This window comes from Capra hircus, chromosome 6 (assembly GCF_001704415.2).
Source record: "Capra hircus breed San Clemente chromosome 6, ASM170441v1, whole genome shotgun sequence".
NCBI classification, from domain to species: Eukaryota; Metazoa; Chordata; class Mammalia; order Artiodactyla; family Bovidae; genus Capra; species Capra hircus.
The window spans coordinates 1916602-1933889 of NC_030813.1; the positions used below are offsets into that span (position 1 = coordinate 1916602).

A 17288-nucleotide genomic window follows, 5' to 3' on the forward strand; every position below is an offset into this window, starting at 1 on the left:
GCCATATATGAAAAATCCATGGTTGACAACATATCCAGTGGTGAAAGACTAAAAGCTTTTCCCCTAGAATTATGGGGAATACCCACTTTTGCCACTTCTAGTAAATATTATTTTAGAGGTTCTAGGCAGAGCAAGTATGCAAGAAAAAGAAATAAACTTTCAAAATAGAAAGGAAGAAGTAAAATTATCTCTACTCACTAACAACATGGTAATATATCTAGCAAATCCTAAAGATTATACTAAAGAAGTTAGAGCTAATAAATGAATTCAGCAAAGTTCCAAGATACAAAATCAATACACAAAAATCAGTTGCAAAGAACAATCCAAAAATATAATTAAGAAAACAACTCCATTTACAATAGCATAGAAGAATAAGAAACTTAGGAATAAATGTAACCCCCTAATCAAAGTCTCAATGGTGGTGAAGGTTTGAAACTAGAGAGAGATGGTGGTTATACAACATTGTGAATGCACTAAACGCCAACTGATTGTATTTTTTAAATGGTTAATCATGTTTTGTCTAGGCAATACCCAGCTTGCTTCTCTTTCTCTTTTCCTCCCAACATTTTATTTTCAAATTTTTCACTGAACACACATATACTGATCAACTAGATTCCACCCGTTAGCATTTTACTATTCTCTTTACTATTCTTTATCACATAATTATCCCTCTTTGTACCAGTGCATTTTATTTTATGATGCATTTCAAATAAATTGTCATCATCATTACACTTTGCCTATAGAAACTTCAGCAAGCATATCATCAACTAAAGATCAAAATCTGTTTTACATATTTCTGAGTTAAACTTACATAAAATGCACAAAGTTTAAGTGCATTTTGCTGAATGTTGACAAATGCACCCATCTGTCTAACCCAACCCCCTATCAAGATATATAACATTACTATCATCCTAGAAATTAAGCACTTGCACTTTTAAATTGGATGAGGTAGGATTTCCACCTTTTTAACAATATTACTAGAGCTACTAACTTGCATTTACAACATAGTTGGCAAAAATATTCTGATATTCTTCTGGATTGTATGAGAAGATAGATGGGACCACTGATAGACTCAGGCGTGTGATGTTAATCACACATAACTTCTTTCTTTCCTTCTCCATCAGAGGCTAGGCTATCCTTGTTTTCAGTCTCTCCATTTGATGCAGGTAAATTTTTAGTCTCTTGGTTGGCCACTTCCACCTGTCTTCCCTTTGCTCCCTTTTTCCTTTTGTTTGCACTTTTCCACCTGAAGATTCACCCTTTGCTGCTGCCCTCTTTGGCTTTGCTTCCTCTTTGGCAGGAGCCGGTTTAGTTGACAACCTCCCAGATCTCCTCTTGGGCTCCTCCTTCCCTGTACCCCCAATGTGGAGCTGAACTTCCTCTGGGACACCCTGAGAGCTGGCAGCGGGGTGGGCACATGCTGGAAATATGGGAAGGAGTCTGGAAGCTGGTTTTCCAGGCCATAGCTCCTCCTCCTCCTGCCAGAGCAGCTGGGACCCCTCATGGGCCTTATTCTTGTCTTCTTTTGTTTTATTCCCCTTCCTTTTTGTTATTCTGATTGAGTGACTTCTACTACCCTTGTCACCCAGATCACCTGTCTGTCTTTTTTCATTCTCTGACCTCTTGCTGGTTTCAACTAATATATTTTTTGTTTCAGTAAATGAATTCAAAAGTTCTAAATCTTTATTTCTTTACAGTTTCTAGCCTTTTGCTGAAGAAAGCTTGCAATTCACCTAAGCTTTGGTGATTCTCTCATCGAATTCATCCAGTTTTCTACTGAGTCTGATGAACATCTTTACTAGTGTTAATCTGAATTCTTTATCTGATAAACTTCTCATCGCCTCTTCATTTAGCTGTTTTTCAGAGATATCCTCATGTTTGAAAGATATTCTTTAAAATATATTCTGTAGTTCCTTCATTTTGCCTAACTCTCTTTGTTTCTGTGTATATCAGTTTCATGGCCCAGCTTTGAAAGAGTGACCTCATGTAGGAGGTGTCTTATAGAGTCCAGTGGTGCAATCTCCCCTGGCCTACAAACCAGATGTTCCAGGGGCATCCCATGTGTGGGCTGCGTGTGCCCTCCTGTGTTGGGTGGACAGCCATTGTTGCAGGTGTGCTGATCGGTTAGGTTGGTTCCCAGGCCAGCTTGGCTGTGACTGCTGCAGAGTTGGTCTCTGGTCCAAATGTCTACAGGACCTGGCTGAAACTGCTGCACTGACGAGTGGTGCTGGTCTCTTGAGTTCTCATAGGAAAGCAGGGGCAGGACAGGTGGTGTTAGCTAGGCTGATGGAGACTGATAGAAATAGTGCTCACCAGCACCAGGCCAGCTATGTGGAAAGAGAGTAAAAACAAATGAAATCTGCCAACACTTCCATCCCTAAAGCTCGACTGGAGCCCTGCCCCTCCGGTGCACACCATGTAATTAGTCAATGGGTCTCCTGCTTGTGTGGCCCAGGCACTTTTCAAGCTGCTTCCTAGGTAATGGACTTTGAAGTGAGTGAGTTTCTGCATGAGTCTTTTAAGAGTGTAGTCTCTTCCACATCCCCTAGGATCCCCCAGATGTAAGTCCTGCTAGTTTTCAAAGTCAGCTATTATGGGGGCTCAGCTTCCTGGTGCAGGTCCCCCAGGCTGGGAAGCCTGATGTGGGACTTGGACCCCTGCTCCTCAGGGAGTACCTCTGCAGTTTTGATATCTCTCCTGTTTGTGGATTATACCACAGAAGTGTGGGAGGGTTTGTTCTCACTAGACCAGGACTCTGCACCTCCTACCTTTCTCAATGTGGCCTTTCTCTTATATCCTTAGTTGTAGAAAATCTGTTGTGCTAGTCTTCAGGTCGATTCTCAAGAGACAGTGGTTCTATATGTCATGGTAGTTTGGTTGGTCCCTGGGAGGAGCTGAGTGCAGGATCTTCCTACTCCACCAACTTGATCTGAAAATTGTGCAAGGCACTGTCATTGCACAAGCACTGGACTGAACCTAAATTCAACCTAAACAGGGGCTAGGATCTGCTTCTCCTGCACCCTGAGGGAATCACTTGCCTTGTCACTGTTTCAACATCTCCAGTTCCCACATATCTGGTCCTGCCTGCAAGTGGCAGAAAGGAATACCTTTAATCTGTCACAACCTCTGTCTTAAAGCCCAGACACAGAAAAGCCAGATCAAGAATGATCCTGTTGCCTCTCACTGCCTGCCACCTTCAGATCTCCATAGTTTGATTTTATTTCTGTTCTTTCAGATATGGTAATATGGGGACTTCATCCTTTAGAGAAAGACTGAAGTTATATAAGGGGATTTTGTAATTGTTAAATTTTTATAACTAGGAAACACATTATCTATACTGGCATAATTTCTTTTCTCAGTTTCTATTGTTGAATCTTTAAGTTAATTTTAACTGTATTTTGGACTTAAAGTACATTGACTGTGTTTGATTAAATGTAGAAAACTGAAATATAATTTTTCTAGAGGTTTAACATTATTTGATCATCTTCATTATGAGTTTCTGATTGGTCATATTGTCTCAGCATATTTTAATTACTTCTGATAATCCTGCTTTGTAAATGTTTATGTTCTAGCAGGAATAATGCTGAAACAGTTGTATCAGGATGGAAAATTATCAACTTGGTTAATTACCTAAGACTAATTTAATGACAACTGGTGTGGTTTTCAAAGCAACAATAATGGTTTGCATTTGATTAGGAATTTTGTTAGGACATTATTTAACTGTGAAATTAGGAAAGTAATAGCTCTCTTAAATATCTACCATCCTAATTTATACGTTTTATCTTGCATTAGGTAAAATTCAAGTAGTGGACAGAGGAAACAATATATTTAGAATTGATTAGAGTTGTGTGCATATTCTGATTCTGCCATTTATCAGCTGTTGGATCCAGGCCAACTTGTCTTCAACTCTCTGACACTCAGTGTCTTCATTGGTAACAGGAGGGTAATCATGCTGTTCTTGCTGGGTATTTGTGAATTAGTGAAGATAGACAAAGCGGCTGGCAAAAGCAGTAATGTTTTGTTTTGCTTTGTTTTTTGACACAAACGCGACATCAGACCACTGTGGGGGTGCGTGAGTGCGAATATGCGGAGGGAGCTCTTCATCCATTCTCTTACTCCTCTGAACTTTGAGCTTTAGGGGTCTATAATTCTGTCACTTTTGTAGGCGATGTAAAGACAGATAACATAAGACTAATGAAAATAAAGTGAGGCCATTTGTTTTGGAAGCGCAGTAGATTTAACAGCTGTGTGGAAGTCACAGATGTCATTGAAAATAGGATGAATGTGTGATTACTTCTGGAAATGTACACTTCCTATACAAGCTTACACAAAACATCAGGAGATGTGTAATGCTCTGAATTTCACTCATGAATCTGACTGTAGAAACCCTGTTAAAAACTGTGGACTCTAAGACTATAACTACTTATGATCTTCTACTGTCCTTTCAGTTCAGTTCAGTTACCTTCAGTTCAGCCGCTCAGTCATGTCCGACTCTTTGCGACCCCATGAATCGCAGCACGCCAGGCCTCCCTGTCCATCACCAAACTGGCGTGCTGCGATTCATGGGGTCACACATTCATCCTATTTTCAATGACATCTGTGACCTCCACACCTCAAATAACTGGCTTAAAATCTATCATTTGTTCTCTTTTTTTGCCTACTACTCAAATAATCAGCAAATAAATAGATGGCAGTGTTCTTTAATAATTACTGTTATATTTGTCCAGTTGTATATGCATTTTGCAGTAGGTATAAATAGTTATGGATCAGGTGACTTTCAGACTAGAAGCCCTGTAAGAAGGAGTGAGCCTTCTTTGTGAAAAATAATCATGTGATGTGTGCATGGAATGGATGTTCATGAAAAGAAATGCAATCTTTTGTCTCTATAGTTACATATTCTTTTAGATTCCTAAGTTAGAAATCATGTAACTTAACAAAAGATCTCTGTGAAGAAATCCAAAGCTAAGAACATGATTTTAAAAAATCAAGATAAATGAAAATTAATTCAGTCTTTGCACAGCATAAAAATAATGTAATTATCTAGTGACATTGTCTCATAACTTGACCACTTTCCTGGCATGTCTGCTGCCAATGGCTACATGAATAGATAAAGTTATAAAAGAAAATTTGTTCTGTGCTTTCTTTTGCCAAAGGAGCTTCTGTTTTGTGACAACAAAGCCACAAATGATGCTTTCCTGCAGCAAGATTGCAACTGAATACTTTCTCTGGGGCCTTGGCAGTAAATGAAAGATTTAAAATTTGATGCTGCAATTTTCTATTTTCATAGTCTTTTGTTCCACAAAGGACAGATTTTCCTTGATTTGTGGAACTAGTCATTACTCAGTTGAATTAAGAAAGAGATGAAAAATTAGGGAGAACCTAAAAACTCATTAACACAGTCATTTTGTTAACCCTGCTAACAAAATCTGCATAATTAATTTATGTTTACCTTCTTTCAAGCTTTTAATTTTTGTCCCCAAGTATTTTTGATTTACTTCATAGTGTCAGTGATTTAATTTGCCACAAATTTATCAGTCTGGAAAATTGAAATTATTTGTATTTAATATTGTTATCCAAATATTCATTCATTGCCTACTGTTGCCAACTCCAATACTGAGCATTGACCATGCATGGTTCCTGACCTCATGGTCTAGTTAGAGAAATAGCCGTTAATTAAATAACCAAAAACACACAAAATGTAAAATTGAGATTGCAATGAATACTAGAGAAGAATGGTAAATGAGGTAAATGTTCACATAATTAGAAAATGAGACTGTCTTGAAGAAGTGATTTGTGTTGAGAGCCAAAAGTTTAGAGTTCTTTATACAAAGGAGGGAGAAAATTGAGCCCAACAATGAGGAAATCGTCTGCAAGAGCCCATGGAAATGGAGATGATGAGTGTATCTTAAGACCAAGAGGCCCAGTGATGCTGGATCAAAAAGATTTGTCTAGAGTAGTCCAAGAGGAAGCTGGAGAGATGGGGATGGGGCCAAGCTGGACAATGTAGACTGGACTGATAAGTTTTCCTTATACTAAGAGCAATGAAGAATTTAAGCAGGTAGGGGGTGTCTTATATTTTCATTTTAAGCCCCTCCTGCAGTATAAAGAATGAAGCAGGACAATAATAAAAATGGGTAGAATACTTAGAAGATTACTTCAATAACCCAAGAAAGAGATGACGGTAGCATGGACTAGAATTTATGGAAGGTGGTGTTTGGGGATAGAAGTGGATGTGAATAAAATTTATAAAGTCAACTTGCAGGATCTAGTGAGGTATTGGACATGGAATAAAGAGAGAGATGCAAAATCACTCTTGATTTCCAGCCAGCATAATTTGATAATGGATTACTATTATTAGAAATAAGGAGAACTGGAACAGAGCAAGCTTGGTGGACTGTGAGGTAGGTGGTAAAATTCACTGGAGACATAATGAGTTTGCATGTTTAAAATAAGATGTCAGTAGATTTTGAAAACTCAGCAGTGGCCACAGGACTGGAAAAGGTCAGTTATCAATCCAAAAAAAAGGGCAATGCCAAAGAATATTCAAACTACCTCACAATTGCACTCATTTTACATGTTAGGAAAATAACGTTCAAAATGCCCCAAGCTAGGCTTCAACAGTAAGTGGACCAAGAACTTCCATATGTACAAGTTGTACTTAGAAAAGGTAGAGGAACCAGAGATCAAATTGCGAACATTGGTTGGATCATAGAAATAGCAAAAGAATTCCAGAAGAACTTCTACTTCATTGACTATGATAAAGCCTTAAACTGTGTGGATCACAACAAAGTGTGGAAAATTCTTAAAGAGATGGGACTATCAGACCACCTGACCTACCTCCTGAGAAATCTGTATGCAGTGCAAGAAGCAACAGTTAGAACTGGACATGGAACAACAGACTGGTTCCAAATTGGAAAAGGAATATATCAAGGCTGTATATTGTCACTCTGCTTATTTAACTTATATGCAGAGCACATCATGTGAAATACTGGACTGGACAAAGCACAAGCTGGAATCAAGATTGCTGGGAGAAATATCAATAACCTCAGATATGCCAATGACACCACCCTTATGGCAGAAATTGAAGAGGAACTAAAGATCCTCTTGATGAATGCAAAAGAGGAGAGTGAAAATTCTGGTTTAAAACTGAATGTCAATTCTAAAAATTGGACAATGAAAATGGCTGAGCACTGAAGAATTGATGCTTTTGAACTGTGGGTCTGGAGAAGGTTATTGAGAGTCGTTAGGACAGGAAGGGACTTCCCTTGTGGCTCAGATGGTAAAGCGTCTGCCTACAATGCGAGAGACCTGGGTTCAATCCCTGAGTCGGGAAGATCTCCTGGAGAAGGAAATGGCAGCCCACTCCAGTATTCTTGCCTGGAAAATCTCATGGATGGAGGAGCCTGGTAGGCTACAGTTCATGGGGTTGCAGTCAGACACGACTGAGCGACTTCACTCACTCAGGACAGCAAGGAGATCAAACAATTCAATCCTAAAGGAAATCAGTCCTTGAATATTCATTGCAAGGACTGATGCTGAAGCTAAAGTTCCAGTATTTTGCCCACCTAGTGAGAACAGCCAACTCATTGGAAAATACGGCAATGCTGGAAAAAACTGAAGACTGGAGGAAAATGGAACAATAGAGGCCAAGATGGTTGGATGGCATCTCCAACTCAACGGACATGAGTTTGAGGAAACTCTGGGAAATAGTGAAGGACAGGAAGCCTGGCATGCTGCAGTCCATGGGGTAGCAAAGAGTTGGACATGACTGAGAGACTGAATAACAACAACCACAAAAACTTTGAATAAGTAACTTGCAGAGTAAAAAGTGGTCTGAATTAGAGACATTTATTTGTATGTCATTCAATCTATGAGCATGAATGATTTTTCCAATGAGAAAGGAAAAAAAAAAATGAGAAAGTGATTCTAAAAAAGCAGTGAAGTTCTAATGTAAATGGCCGGGTTGAGAAGGATGACCTCAAAGGAGGCTGAGGGGACAGCTGTAAAGTTGTAACAAACAGGAGAGGGTAGTGATGCAAGGTTTATAGAAGAGAACACTTCAACAGGACCACAAGGGACTTCCCTGGTGGTCCAGTGGTTAAGACTCCACACTTCTACTGCAAGGGACCCCGGTTCTACCCTTGATCAGGGAACTAGGATCCCACAGGCTGAGGCTAAAAAAAAAAAAAAAAAATTAAGGTCAGCATTCTAGAAGGCTGCTGAGAGGGCAGATTAGAAGAGTTAAAAAATATCTACTACAAGTGATGATGTAAATACAAGCATCGACCTACCAAGAGCTTTCTGATACAGCCTGGAGAGTAAGTGCAGGTGAGAACATGGACACACTGAGAACAGATAACGCCTTTGGGGAATTGGGCTGTGAAGGAAAGAAGGCATTAACTGGAGGGGAATATAGGGTTATTTTTATTTTTAAATATTGTTTAAATATATTTTCTTTGATTGCATGGACTTGTGCCAATTCAGGGAGGTAGAAAGTTATCAAGAGTTTAATGAGACTCAAAAATTTTTGAAATGGTTGTGCTGAATTGGAGAGGAGGCTTTCAGAGAGACAGAGTGGTGTTTACATAAGGTGTTTCAGGGCATTTTGTAGTTTTGTAATCATTAACTTATGGTAGCTCAAGTGTGACCTGCTGTGAAACTCTCACAAGTAGTATTCTGCTTCTCTTGGGAAGCCACAGAGTTCATGTGTTCAGGGGTTTCACTTCAGCCAGTGGTTCCACTATCAAAATACAATTTTAAAAAAGAGAAGCTGTGACACTCGAAAGTGTATTATTAAAATTAAAAAAAAATCTATAGAATATCAACTTGATAATGAGAGAAGTAAGAAACATAAAGAAAACAAAGGACTAGGAAATCCAAGAGTAGTTTGAAATAATTGTAGTGGGTGTAGTTGAATAATAAAGGTGAATTTTTAAGTGCATTTGTTCAAGGTAATCCCCAGTTGCTACTCTGGGATGATGACTGAACTGCCAAGATAGAGAAGAGCATCAGGGCAAGGCAGTGACAGTGATGATGGTTCATTAGCGTGAACGTTGTCACCAGGCAGATGAATAGCAGACTCTGGGCAAGGAGAGTAGACTGTGAGTCTGGTGCCAAAGTCTTTGATGAAAGGAGAAGTGTGAGCAGGATGTCTGAAGACACCAAGAGTAGGGAACTGAAAAGCATGATGGCATATGTTTTAAAAAGAGAAGTGACCAAATGAGAGCTCTAAGTGAAAGTACAGAGAATGCTAATTTCTCTTCTTGACCATGAAGTTCACAGGATGGTGAGAAAATAGTGAACATTGAAGAAGTGGTGTCTTCAGAGGCAAACCAGAATTCAGTTAAAATATGGAGAGGACATGGGAGTTTTACAGGTTTTGGAGTGGAAGTTCCAGATGGTGATGTAGAAGGGTTTGAAAAAGGGGGAGTAATTGAAGGATGAGTTGAGGACAGATAACCAGGCTTCCCTGGTGGCTCAGAGGTTAAAGCGTCTGCCTGCAATCCTGGAGACCCGGGTTCGATCCCTGGGTCAGAAAGATCCCCTGGAGAAGGAAATGGCAACCCACTCCAGTATTCTTGCCTGGAGAATCCCATGGAGGAAGGAACCTGGTAGGCTACAGTCCATGGGGTCACAAAGAGTTGGACACGACTGAGCTACTTCACTTTCTTTCACTTTCAACCAGAGCAATATGGGAATAATGTACTTGTAGCCAAAAGAAAATATTAATTCACGATGATCTGAAAACAAATATTATGGCATGCATTCCTCACGTTTGTTAGGATTCATGAAACATGGACAAAGGATATCTTACAAAATCCCATAAGATCAACAAGAAAGAGTATCTTTATTATCTTTCACTTGAACTGGAAGCAAATTAAAACATAATAGTGAAACTCTGAAACTTTGGCCATCTGATGCGAAGAGCTGACTCATTTGAAAAGACCCTGATGCTGGGAAAGATTGAGGGCAGGAGGAGAAGGGGATGACAGAGAATGAGATGGTTGGATAGCATCACCGACTCTATGGACATGAGCTTGGGTAATCTCCAGGAGCTGGTAATGGACAGAGGGGCCTGGTGTGCTGCAGTTCATGGGGTCAGAAAGAGTCAAACATGACTGAACGACTGACTGAATGAAATAAGAGGGACTTTCTCAGTGGCTCAATTTGTGAATCAAGAAAATACCCTGAAGAAGGACATGACAACTCACTCCAGTATTCTTGCCTGGAAAATCCAGTGGACAGTGTATGCCTGGTGGGATACAATCCATGGGTTGCAAAGTAGTCAGAAATGACTTAGTGACCAAACAACAATGAAATAACAATTGAAATATCAGTAAATTAAGCAATATAGAAAAACTAAAGCATATGAGTAATAATTTCATGGTAGGTACCTTCCCAATTGGTTTCAAAAGGTAGGTAAATTCTTGACAGAAATGCCACCAAGTCCTGATTGATATGTAAATTTTATTTTTAATGCATCTGAGTATATATACTATTTGGGTACTATCCTGTTGGACACAGACAAATTCTTGAAAGAAAAAGATCCTGAAATGTGGCTTACAATTCTATAGAACTAGCTCCTTTTAAAGAGTAAAAAGATACACTAGTGGGGACATACTTTACAGGGAAAAATGATGTGCCTCTAAAACATGATACAAATAAAACAGGAGAGCAACCAGAGCTGAAGGGTAACACAGTGAAGAGTAGTGTAATGGACATAGTTTGAGTGAGTTCTAATTATTAAAGACATGTCTGACCTTGTTTTTCATCTTATGACTATTTCCAAAATGTTCTGGCATTTGATATCATGCAACTAATGTAATACCACCTAGACAGTAAACAGGCAAAGCCAAAGCATGGAACAGTAGACAGGGAAGAGGTTTGGAATCAGAAAGGCCTGAGTCATAGTCTGTTTTCACCACTTGGTACCTGCGGGCCTTGACTAGGTTATTTAAGTCTTCGGAACATCAGTTTCTTCATTCATAAGATATAGAGCATCATAACTACTGGGAGCTTGCCTGCTGGGCAGGTTAAGTGAAATGATGTAGACACAGTATGACCAGTGCCTGGTACCCAGGAACTGCTCTGTGCATCCCTTGGAAACTGAGTAGTACGATCACTGAAGCTTCACTTGGAAATGAGACTGCTAGTTTCAGACATGAGTCTGTTACTTCCTAACAGTGTGATTTGGGGCAAATCACTTACACTTCCTGCAATTCAGTGTTCTCATCTGTAAGTGGAGCTAACACTACTTAATTCAAAGGACTGTTGTCAGAATTAAATAAGCTTTTGCCTCTTTGAACACATCCTGACACATATAGTAAGTGTCCGATAAATATTTATTTGTAAAATTATATTAAAAGCAAGCATACTATAGTATTAATAAATATATTATTATTAATAGTATCATTAAGGACTCTTTGGTTTGGGCATTCAGTCAACAAGGGGAAATTGAAATAAAGAGTTTTGGTTGAACCAAAAGGTATTTCTAAAAACCATACTAAGGTATTTAATTTCCCTCATCTTATGTGGTCTATGTATATTTTTGGAGATCAATGTAATTCATGGTAATTATCTGCTGGCAAGTCTACAGGACTTTATGAGAAGTAATCCGCTTATTGATCAGCCTCAGGTTTTATTCTCTTTTCTCAGCCAGTTTTCAATGCCTTCACAGCAGTTACATGTAATTACAAACATCTGGTCCCACTGACATCCCCTTAGTTTTATTGTGTTACTGCTCAAGCTCCAGACATTCCTTTTAGAAGTCCCATTTCATTGGTCATTTAGTAGAAATGAGGCAACTCTGAGTACAGTATGGTTGCTGTGAAATAAGTAATTTCTGACAACCCATAGAGACAGTGTTTACTACTAGTGAATAGTGTGCATTCCTTTTTAACATATTACTCGGAAATTATATTTTTATCCAACCATAGAAAGGGAAGATGAAAGGAATTAAGATGATTAAAAAAGATATTTGCAGTTTTAATTTTCATTTGGTTAGCTCATTTCCCCCAAATTTCTGCATTAATTGTTAGGCAGATAGTTCCCATGATTTTCCTGGGAAGTAAGAACTATGTGTTTTTATGGAATCTCTTTTTCATATATATTTTTATTTTTATACAATTAAAAAAATTACTTTCCACTTATAGTTATTACAACATATTGACTATATTCCCCATATTGCACACTATGCCCTTCAGTATATTGATAATCCAACAGTTTGTATCCCCTGCTCCCTAATGTCCATACGGCCCCTCACCACTGGTAATTGCTGGTTTGTTCTTTATATTTTTGAGCCTGCTTCTTTTTGCTTATGTTCACTGGTTTGTTTTATTTTTTAAACTCCTCAGAAAAGTGATACTACACAGTATTTATCTTCCTCTGACTTATTTCACTTAGCATAATGACCTCATGGTCCATTAATGATGCTGTAAGTAGCAAAATATCGTTCTTTTTTTTATAGCTGGGTAATATGAAATGTCTCATATAAGGTTAACATATTCTATAAAATCTGCACAGATTGAGCATTGAAATTATTAAGACTCTTGGAAGATAGTAATAGCCCTAAATATTTGACAACTTTGAAGGCAGAAGGCAGAGAAAGGTAAGCTGTGGCAGATCACAAAGAAACTGGGCCATGGGCCTGGTGTGTCAGGGTGGGAGTCCCGTCTTTTCTGTCATGACTGTGGCGTCATCATGAAGGCACTTCATGTCTCTGAGCCTCTATGTACAGTGGGACTAAAAATACCTGCCGGGGTCCAGCCCCGGTGGATCCAGGGAATTCGAAGGGTGGACGGCGTTGGCGTGGAAAGACTTGTTTGTTTATTAATGTAAGATTAGATTAAGAAACTATAGTGTAGTAAGAAGATTAAGTGGAGGAAGAGGGCTGAATAGCTTGGTTTACGCGGAAGGCCAATAAAATTCCAGACAAGGAATTTGCACCATCTACGTTGGGCCACCGGCACCCGCTTGAATATCTAAGGGTGCCTCGCCTTAAGCTCCCTTTCGTGTGGGTCTTAACAGCCAGGGCAAGTAAGTAGACCTGGCGAGCCTCCGCGCCCCAGGTGGAGATTCAGCCTGAAGTTAAAGTAAAGAGCAGAGAGAAGGAAAGGGAGAGAAGAAGAAAGAGAGAGAAAGACATGGGGGGAGCCAGAGTCCCAAGAAACCAGGCCGAGAGACTAGTTCGAGAAACTGGTCCGATCCTTTATTGTTCAGAAGGCCTTTTATACTTTTGATAAAACATGGAGATCAACGGGTAACACAGAATTATGTAGCGTTCGCAGCCCAAACTCTTTCTATACATCATTTTGTATACAAAAGGTCTCAGGTGATTTACATTATCTTCTGGCCAAGAGGCTTGTTAACACTTTTTGGCTCTCTTCCTTAATGAATGTTAATTTTGTTTCCCCTGAAGCATTTTTCTTTAATCTGCATCTCCTTAAAGCATTAAAGTTACATCTCTATAGAACAAAGGTGCAGTGGGATATAACAAAGAAGGTACTTAACTCGAAGATCTAATGTTGCTAATACCAGGTCTACTACTTGTTTTTCTATATACCAACTATATCTAAAAATAAAGGATATGAAAATTTGGCAGCAAGCATTGACTCAACAAATGAAACTTTTAATCAGTCCTATTCTAAAGATTTTGACTCTTCGGAAGCCCCTACATTCCTAGGATGTTTTAAGCTTCCTGTGCCTCCTGCGGTCAGGAGGCCTCAAACAATCACACTCGCAGAGTCCTGCAGGCAGGCTAGAAAGCCATCGGAGGGGTTTTTGGATTGAAACACTCTTTCAAATGCAGAAGACTAACGCGCTGAATTGACTTTTTCCAGAAAATGTCAGAAGAGTGGAAAAGCAGAGCACAAAAGCCGGCAGATTTTTGTTGGGGTACATGCTTAGGAATTTCCAGAGGGGTCCCTGAAGTCTGAACACGCCTTGCGTATGTCAGCTTCCTTCCTCATGACCTTGTCACGGGCGGGATTCCTCACACTGGCTTCGGGCAAATACCCATCCAGATGTACTGTGAAATTTTCATGTAATCAATGCAGCAGTCCCAGGCATTACCCATAAGAGATGTCCTGTTAAATTTCTTTCTTTCTTTATCAATAAGAAAATATAACATCATTTTTTAGATCTTCCACAAAAGGAGTTTCCTTCAAAACTGCAGTATGGTTACAGATTTTCAAAGAATAAGGACTGGGGCAATTTTATTTGTAAATATGCACATTATTGCTAGGATCTTTGGGAGTTTTAAAAATCTTTGGGATTTTTTAAGCCAAAAATCTTGGCCTGAGTGGAAAACTTGTGAGAATATGTTACAATAAAAGTAGATATCCAAACTCTTTCTTACTCTTGTTTAAAATATTTATGTTAAACTTAAGACAGAATGCCAACTTGAAATTTATCATAACAAAGTTGCCCTTGCTATTCTATATAAATAAGCCAAGCAAAATAAAGAAAATTCTTTGTTTCTGAATATATCTCATTAGCAACCATGAGCTTAAATTATCTTGTCTTAAATTTTTAAGACTAGTACTGATAAACGTGTTTGCAGGGCAAGAATACAGACACAGATATAGAGAACATACTTGTAGACACAACAGGGGAAAGAGAGGGTGGGATGAATTGAGAGAGTAACATTAAACATATACATTACCACATGTAAAACAGATAGCTTGTGGACAGTTGCCTTATAGCAAAATGAGCTCAGCCTAGTGCTCTGTGGGGAGGTGGGAGGGAGGCTCCACAGGGAGGGGATATATGTATCTACTTGGTCGACTAAGGTCCATCTAGTCAAGGCTATGGTTTTTCCAGTGGTCATGTATGGATGTGAGAGTTGGACTATGAAGAAAGCTGACCACCGAAGAATTGATGCTTTTGAACTGTGGTGTTGGAGAAGACTCTTGAGCGTCCCTTGGACTGCAAGGAAATCCAATCAGTCCATTCTGAAGGAGATCAGCCCTGGGATTTCTTTGGAAGGAATGATGCTAAAGCTGAAACTCCAGTACTTTGGGACATCATGCGGAGAGTTGACCCATTGGAAAAGACTGTGATTCATGGGGTCGTAAATAGTCAGACATGACTGAGCGACTGAACTGAACTGATGGCTGATTCACGATGCTGTACAATGTTGGCAGAAATCAACACAAAACAACCCCAATTAAAAAATAAGAATTTAAAAAAGAGAATGATGTTAACCATTTTGTAGCAGTTATACACTTAATTTGAAAACCAGTAGAAAAGAATCTTCAAATTTTTAAACCTGTGCAAATATATTTTTATAATAAATCATAAAATGCTAAAAGGAGATACTGATATTATATGGTATTATAAATTTTTTGAATCATTTTAAGCTTGTGTATATAATTTCAACTCACACACCTATAGTGTTTGCTGATAGTTTTAATACAGACAAGAAAACTAAAATAGAGAATATAAAACTTTCACAAAGTCCCATGACAAATAAGCTTTTGAACTACAGATAATACATTTTCTGACTTTTAGTTTATCTCAATTTTCTTCCCCTAAAATATGTGGTATGGCAAATAATTTTTTAGCCATGTTAAAATATTTTTTTTTAATGTGTTACTTATTGGCTTCTAGGATGGTACTTGCAACTAATTCAGTCATTTTATTGGTTTACTTTAGTGGGAAAATGCTTAATAAAATAATGAGATACTTGTACATAGCAAAATTAAGTGAGTGAAGGTAATTTATGTTAAAATATCGACATATATAATGCAGCTTTCATTTTTGTTCATTGCTTTCTTTACAAAAATACAGTTATAATTTTTTATGAAAACTTTTCTTTATAGAAATCTGTGTAGAAATCATATCTCTGTAATAGCATAGCATTCTAGTTGAGTTAGCAGTAATGCATGCTGTGCATCGTCCTGAGGAAATCTGAGGGCAGAATAGTCCCACAAATGTGTGCTCATTTGCTTAGTCATGCCCAACTCTTTGTGACCCCATGGATTGTAGCCCACCAGGCTCTTCTGTCTGTGGAATTTTTCATGCACTAATACTGGAGTGGGTTACCATTCCCTCCTGCAGGGACTCTTCCAGACCTCAGGCCTCTTGAGTCTCCCTCTTTGGCAGGCAGATTCTTTACCACTGCACCACCTGGGAAGCCCAGTCCTATGAATCAGTTCAGTTCAGTCACTCAGTTGTGTCCGACTCTTTGCGACCCCATGAATAATAGCACACCAGGCCTCCCTATCCATCACCAACTCACAAAGTTCACTCAAACTCATGTCCATCAAGTCGGTGATGCCATCCAGCCATCTCATCCTCTATCATCCCCTTCTCTCCTGCCCCCCAGTCCCTCCCAACATCAGGGTCTTTTCCAATGAGTCAACTCTTCACATGAGGTGGCCAAAGTATTGGATTTTCAGCTTTAGCATCAGTCCTTCCCAAGAACACCCAGGACTGATTTCCTTTAGAATGGACTGGTTCAATCTCCTTGCAGGCCAAGGGACTCTCAAGAGTCTTCTCCAACACCACAGTTCAAAAGTATCAATTCTTCAGCACTCAGGTTTCTTCACAGTCCAAATCTCATGTCCATACATGATCACTGGTAAAGCCATAGCCTTAACTAGACAGACCTTTGTTGGCAAAGCAATGTCTCTGCTTTTTAATATGCTGTCAAGTTTGGTCATAACTTTCCTTCCAATGAGTAAGCATCTTTTAATTTCATGGCTGCAATCACCATCTGCAGTGATTTTAGAGCCCAAAAAATAAAGTCTGACACTGTTTCCACTGTTTCCCCATCTATTTCCCATGAAGTGATGGGACCAGATGCCATGATCTTTGTTTTCTGAATGTTGAGTTTTAAGCCAACTTTTTCACTCTCCACTTTCACTTTCATCAAGAGGCTCTTTAGCTCCTGTTCACTTTCTGCCATAAGGGTGGTGTCATCTGCATATCTGAGGTTATTGATATTTCTCCCAGCAATCTTGTTTCCAGCCCAGCATGTCTCATGATGTACTCTCATATAAGTTAAATAAGTAGGGTAACAATATACAGCCTTGACGTACTACTTTTCCTATCTGGAACCAGTCTGTTGTTCCATGTCCCATTCTAACTGTTGCTTCCTGACCTGCATAAAGCTTTCTCAGGAGGAGGGTCAGGTATTCCCATCTGTTTCAGAATTTTCTGCAGTTTATTGTGATCCACACAGTCAAAGTCTTTGGCATAGCCAATAAAGCAGAAATAGATGTTTTTCTGGAACTCTCTTGCTTTTTCCATGATCCAGCGGATGTTGGCAATTTAATCTCTGGTTC

At 39.1% G+C, this 17288-nt stretch overlaps 1 protein-coding gene across 1 annotated transcript in view; it reads left to right on the forward strand.

Moving 5' to 3' along the window:
- The window catches only part of MARCH1 (membrane associated ring-CH-type finger 1), a 501087-nt gene that overhangs the window by 56572 nt on the left and 427227 nt on the right, over positions 1-17288 (forward strand). The window lies entirely within an intron of this gene.